This window comes from Triticum aestivum, chromosome 4B, assembly GCF_018294505.1.
Source record: "Triticum aestivum cultivar Chinese Spring chromosome 4B, IWGSC CS RefSeq v2.1, whole genome shotgun sequence".
NCBI lineage: Eukaryota > Viridiplantae > Streptophyta > Magnoliopsida > Poales > Poaceae > Triticum > Triticum aestivum.
In genome coordinates this window covers 654977452-654984772 of record NC_057804.1, presented here as the reverse complement: position 1 = coordinate 654984772, position 7321 = coordinate 654977452, and positions in this window count along the sequence as shown.

The following is a 7321-nucleotide window of genomic DNA, read 5'->3' as shown; positions in this document are numbered from 1 at the left end:
CCGCACCGCGCCCACGCCGGACGGAGCTGCCCCGCGCCGCCCCACGCCGGAGGGAGCCGCCCCGTTTCCCAGCCGAGCCTAGGGCGACGGTGAGGGAGGAGGGGGAGGAAGGCTGGGGGACCTGGCGGCGGCGGGATAGGGTTTCCTCCCGGCCGCCGCGCGGGGGCGACACGGGAGGAGGGGGAGGGGGAGGATCGCATCATTCTGTTGTATTTAGGGCATGTATGGTTGTGCCGGTAAAGCTATTTGATATATGCCACTATAGAAGTACTATCAGCCTTTTCATGTCCCTGCAAAAGGGGTTTGCATTATGTATGTTCTTATTGTACATCAATGAGAATAGCAAAAACGGCAGAGGAATCGATGGCAAAAATAAGGAGTGACATTCTTCTTATTTCAAAGAAAGGCATCAAGTAGATTCATGTGAGTTTTGGAACTAATGCATCATACAACGTATGATGATCTAATTATATTCACAAGTAATTTCTTTATGAACAGGTAGAATGACTATGGGAAGATTATCTTTTGAGGTAGTATGCCAACCTTATTCACGTACTTTTGTGCTAAGAAGTTTGCATTAATGGTATATTTTTCATACAATTTTTAGAGCCGCTCCTCTCCCCTCCCTGGACGGAGGAATCCCCACATCCTCAAGCTCGACGGGCGTGCCAGACGACTGATTGAGGTCCTCGCCATGGCCACTCACACAGCCGGTGAGTTCCGTAGGCTGCCGACATCACCAACCGTCACGCGCCGCCGGTCTGCCTAGCCCACTGCCAGCTGCGGGCGGCCAGCTGGGTCGAACTCCATGCATGTTCCATGCCGGCCAAACAAGACCGCCCTCCACGCCGGAACGCTGACACGCTGGCCTGCCCGTCCCTTGCTCCACGTCCCGGCCTGCACGTCCCCTGCTCCGGACGGACGCACCAAACTCCACAACTTCCCGGCAATCCGACCACGGGCAGACACATTTTCTTCAGTTTCGCACAACTTCCCTGTCGTCAATCAATGGACCTGCATTTGAATGAAAACAACTGTATTTAGTTGGCTATTGTATAATATTTGGTTTTTGTCATATTAATGCAGGGGAATTCAGATTACAGTACTGTGTAATCTTAGTTGTAGCAGCACAGAGCAGAGCCTCTCCGATCGGTAAGGAAAATTCAGGAATCACGCTGGTGCATCGATCCTCCTAGCACATATATAAATTAAATTGTGTATAGATACGAACTGCTTGAGCAATCACGCTGGATTTTCATGACCACCTTCTGCCCTTCTCCAGTAATATTTGTCAGATCCTTTGCGTGATCTATGTACTAGGTATTAGAACTGTAAGTATAACATTGTCTGATGATGTCCTATACATGTGAATTGCAGTTTGTAAACATTCATTTGCCGAAGAAATCATGGGATTTAGTTATATCTATTTTCTCATATTGATTCTTCATGCTATAAATCCATAGAAGAAACAAAGCAGATTGATTAAATACCACTATAAGCAGTTTTTCCCAAATCCTGTTACAACTAAGTGAGCCTGACATTTTGCAGCAAAGAATAATCAAGAAATTTGCAGCATAATATATCAAAAAAAAAAGAGGAGAGAAAAATGGAAAGAACTTTCTCAAAAAAATATATGTAGGTGAACCCAATAAGAGAAGTTCAATTTCAGCGAGAACATTAATTATATAACCTTTATGCATTCAGGAAAATATGGACGTGAAGAGAACACCTTAAATTAGTTAGGTGATACACGTTTACTCGAGTGCTCTGAAAGCTACACTAACCTGGCAGAATATGACCACAATTCAGGTATTGTGAAAATGTTAAAATAATTGAGTATATCTTTTTCTACACGGATCGGTGGTTCTCACTGGATTTTCTTTCACTTTTATCAGTAGTTTCGTGAGGCCTGTGGTGGCCAAGGTTTGAAGACTGAGTTTTCAAAGCTGAATCTGATGTCCAGTCTACATTTCACGATGACAACAACGTTCTACTTCTAGTGCAGCAGGTTATTTTATTTTTTGTTCATCGTTCGTGCATGTGTTCTAAAAGTTACTCCAAGCTTGGTTTTGTATCTCTGTAATCTGTATATAAATATTGGCTTTGTTTTTGGAGGATGAGATGACTGCTCCTGCTGGGTATAACACTCTTGGTCGTATTCTGGCGCCGCTGGCCAGAGAAGCCAAAAGGAGGCACGACTAGCTCCGTCTTCTCGCAGTGATGGCCTTCCTCTAAAAAGTTTGATGTCTCAACTGCCGCACACGCTGGGGAAATTAAGTCTGAGCCCGAGAAACCGTATCGCTTGGAACATGGAATTTGTTGGCTAATGACTTTGAGTTGAATACTGCTTGGTTGCAAACTTGCAGTATATTATGTCCATCAGTAATCTCCCCGAACTACTCTCTCTTCACGTCAATGCTCCTGTGCTCCGACACTCCCTGACCCCTCCCAGCAAGCAGCAGTCTCTCGGGTTCGAGCTCCACCGGGCCGCCGCCGCCGGCGTCCATGTTCGTTGGGCGGAGCACAACGCTGGGTTTGAAATCCACCATGATGCTACTGATGAGGCTCTCCTTCTCCTTTGTCCATCGGTTATCAGACAACCGTGTATGAGGCGTCCACCGTCGTACACGCATTTGATCATGCTGATGCGCCTAGCTGTGGGTTGGCTTCTGTTGGGATGCTCCGAGGTGAGGCCAACTCATGAACTTGCTGACGTCTTTACCTTAAATTATAATTTCTTATTATGATCTTGAACGAATACTAAGGCTTGCATCTTTTATAAAGCTTGCCAGTTACTGTGTAGTTTCAGTTAACATGAAGTCACCCGTGGTGAATCTCTTTTCCCGTCCACAGATTTCACGGATCCATTATGACGAAATAGCCCCCCCCCCCGGCTTTATTTCACGGATCCATTATCGCCTACAGAACAACGTCCTGGGCCTCCTAGTTTGAGTGATTCTCTTTATTTTTCTATATCTCAACTGAGAATTGTGTCATCTGCATATTGCAGGCAGACCACACCACTAGGAAGCAGGTCAGAACAGAGGCCTTTGATCAAGTCATTGGCCACAGCTTTAGCAAGCATTTTTCTAAGAACATCCACCACTAAATTGAACCGGAGAGGGGAAATGGTATCCCCCCTGTCTCAGTCCTTTTCCAGTGGTGAAAAAATTACCCTCTACTCCATTAATTTTAACCCCTACAGACCCTAAGTGGGTGATTTGGTAGATCCACTTCCTCCACTTACCACACTCTTTAGGATGAATCTACCCTTAATAAATGCAGATTTATTGCTAGAGGTAAGTAAGTTCATAAGGATGGCTAATCTATTAGTAAGAACCTTGGTAAAAACTTTAAAAATGTAGTTAAGAAGACTAATGGGTATAAACTTCCTCATATCAGTGGCATCCTTTTCTTTAGGGATAAGAGTAAGAACAACAAAGTTAAGTATGTAAATATCCAAATCCCCATTGTGAAAGGAAGTGAACATGGCCATAATATTCCCTTTAATGGTATCCCAAAAATGCTGTAGAAAAAGGAAGGATAGCCCATCTGGGCCAGGGGCCCCCTCAGGGTATGACCCAAATATAGCTTCCTTCACTTCCTATTCAGTAAAAGGTTTTTGTAAATCAGTATTATCAGAATCTTTAACTTTCTCATTCTTAGAAAAGAAGTGATCATTAAGGGTGAACCCTTTCCTATCTTATTTCTGGAAGAGGTTCTTATAGTAGGAGGTGGCTATGTCTAGCATATCATTAGTATCTGTAGCAGTCCCAGATGGCCCTTCCAGAGCATGAATGAGGGTTTTCCTCCTTCTCTGGTTGGCTACAGCAGGAAAATACTTGGTGTTCCTATCTCCTTCTAGTATGTCTCTATCTCTAGATCTCTGTCTAGCCTTAGTCTCTTCTTTGAGCCAGATGCCTTGAAGTTCAGAAATAATCTCTTTCGTTCTACCTGACTCTTGATCAGAAAGGGGGACAAATTCTGATCTAATATCAAGACTGTCATATTCTTCGGTTAGGGAAAGCTTAAGCTTCCTAAGCTTGGCACCTACATTCCTACTCCATCCTCTACTGAATTTTCTAAATCTCCTGGCTTTCTCTTGCCATATGTCAATAGGGGTGGTGCTTTTGACAGGGCAGACCAGTTTTTGATAACTAAATCTTTAAAATCTTTTTGGAGAAGCCACCATTTTTCAAATTTAAAGCTAGGCTTCCTAGGATTGCAGTCTATCCCTGAGTTCCAGAGGATGGGTGTGTGATCACTCCCAGTTCTGGGCAGAGCCTGTGAGTTGCTCAAGGGGAAAATATGATCTAGTTCTGTTGTACAAAAAATCCTATCAATGGTAGACACAATTAGGTTTTCTTGGTTGTTGGCCCAAGTAAACTACCTACCAGACATTCTAATTTCTAGAAGGCCCCAGATATCAATCCAGGCATTAAATTTGTCACTCGAAGAGTGGTTAATCCTGCCATTGCTTTTATCTTTTTGGTATCTCACCATGTTAAAGTCACCCCCTATTAAAGTAGGCTGGTGATTATCAATGAAGATACTATGCAACTATGAAAGGAAATCATCTTTCCCTTCATCATAAGGAGACCCATAAACTACAATAAATCTAAAGGGAATATCCTTATTCTTAAGCACTAGATTACATGTAACAGAAAACTTAAGAGGGACCCAGCTAGTGATATTGAAGATGTCCAGGTCCACTCCTACTAACACCCCACCAGAAGTGCCTTCAGCAGGTAGGTGGTGCCAGTCATAATTCCTATTACAACTAATGGACTTCAGAAAAAACAGGGGTGAGGTGCTCTTTCTTAGTCTCTTGGAAGGAAACAATACTAGGATTATGCTTAGAAATAATATCAATAATACAGGGTTTCTTCCCAGGGGTTGTAATCACTCTAATGTTCCAAAAGAGAGCATTCATCTGTATAAGGTTTTCCTAGGGTGCTTGCCCCGTCCATACTTGCTAATATGAGTCTAGCCCACACTATAATCATGAATAACTGATGAGAGTCCTTTTAAACCCTCAGGGGTAGAGGGGGTTCTAGGAGAATCTATAGGATCACCTGTGTGCAACCCCCCTTCAGGAGGTGCATCAGAATCAGGCCTCCTATGCTTGTTAGGGGTTTTACTGGAGTCTAAGGTTCCTAGGTTAATATTAGTTTCAGCATGGTTTAATAAACTAGCACCATTTTGCCCTTCAGGCATATGGTGAGCTTTTTTCTATGTAACTGCATATCATTTTGGCTATCATATAAAATAAGATCAGTATATATTTCCACCCCAATTTTGCTAGCTACAACAATAAATTCAGGATTAGTAAAGTGTTCAAAGGAGGTTTTGACAATAGTACCTTTAACCTCAGTTTTGCTAGCCTCCAGATTTTGAACTTTCTTGGTATCCATAGCAATTTCCAGCATTCTCCTGTCCCCTACATCCACCCTGCTGCTCTTCCTTTGGGCTTGCACAGGCCCCCAGTTCTATTTTACTGGAGCCTTGTAGTTCTGAGGAATTGCGGCATGGTTGTTGGGCATTGGGCTGAACACCACATCATCAGTGTTTTCTAGTTCCATATCTTCCTCTTCAGCAGATTCCCCCATGATATCTTCATCTTCCTCATCCTCTCCCATCAGATCCATTTCCTACAGCAAGGAGTAAGTTTGGTCTGTGGAGCAAAGATCAGGTAGTTGTTGTAGATATTCCATGGTTTTTTGCCTAGAGTTTGTCCCAGCACTAGTTCCAGAGGTTTTGTTGCTGGTCAGAGAAGAGGTGGAGCTAGTAGTCCCCCCACCCTTGCTGCTATTGGTAGTGTTCCGATCATCTACACCAGGACCAGCTTCCTCAGTTTCTTTTCTATTCCCTTCTAGGTCGTCTTCTAATAGATCATCATCTTCGAAGTCTTCTTCAGGTGGCTCAACTTGGATTAGGATCTTGTAGAGTTTGTCTCCTATTCCAAAAAACCTATCAGTAGGAATTTTAGAAGCGTCTTTGCACCTGATTTTGATTCTGACCACTTCAAAGAAGGTCTTGAAGTTGCCTTGCCAATCTACATCAATTAGGGTGCCAAAAACAGATGCAAACTGCTCTAGGACTGCCCATTCAGCCCATGCAGGGGCCACTCCTCTCAGATGGATCCAAACCTTTTGGAGCTCACCATAGTGTTCTAGGTCTCCCTTCCAAGCCTCTACTTTGACTGTGACACCATCCATTTCTGGCAACCCAAACATTGGATATCCAGCCACTTCCTCTACAAGGATATGTGGAGGGAACTTGACCAGGTATGTCCACTCATCAAGTTTCCTGATCAGCCAAGGCCAGTTTGTTTTGTATATGAGGGAGAAGTTGTGGGCTAACTCACTCTTACTTGCTTGTCCAGATTCAACACAGACAATTCCAACATTCTTCCTGTGCCCCATCTGTTGCTCATTTACAGCAGGCACGTCTATTTGATAGAATCCTAAGCTGGGTGCAGCACTGCAAACAAATTTCGCAGGGGTCCTGGGTTTCTTTCTGACTGGGCATTCCTCAACCTTATGTGTCACCATCTTGCATATGAAACATGCTGGGGGCTTTGGGCACTGGGCTTTGTGATGCCCAGGCTCCCCATATAGCTGTAGCATATCACATCCACGTATTCCGAGCCAGAGACTCCTTTTTCCCTGTTGAAATTCTGTTTGGGTTTCCCTGCAGGTTTGCCCTTTTTTTGAGTCTGAGCAATTGAGGTGGCATTGGTGCCCTGTCTTTGATAGCCAGACTGCTGAGGGTTTCCAGCGTGCTGTTTCTGCTCTCCTACATGTCCTTGGTCAGATCTCGGGTTTTGAGGCCCTTGCATCATTTACTGATGTTGCCCCTGGAATCCAGTATCAGAGGGACCAGCCATATTCTGGTTCTGACCAGCCCCCCACTGGGTAGATCCTGCAGTGGCGTTTCCTTTGTGATTCTGTGCAGCTAGGAGTCAAGGAGATGTACCCTTTCGTTTTTCACTTTTCAGTGACTGCTGCGGGAAGCCATCATACCCCCTAGCTTATTTTCATTGTGAAGGATGAGATGAAAATAAGTTAAGTTCAACTCATCAAAACGAGTGCTTTGGGATTTTGACTTGTTTTTGCAATAATCTGATATAAGCTGCAAAAACGGGCCCTAAGCTTCCACAGGAGTCCACATCTGTTTTTCATTCTCCAAGTATTCTGTTTATGAACGAGGCACGTATTTTTGCCTTTCAAGAAAAGAATTGCGGATACAACTCTCCCGATGTACGTGAGACGTGACCTACCATAGCTGTTGTAGTTTAGTGCGTGTCCTTAATTTGCCA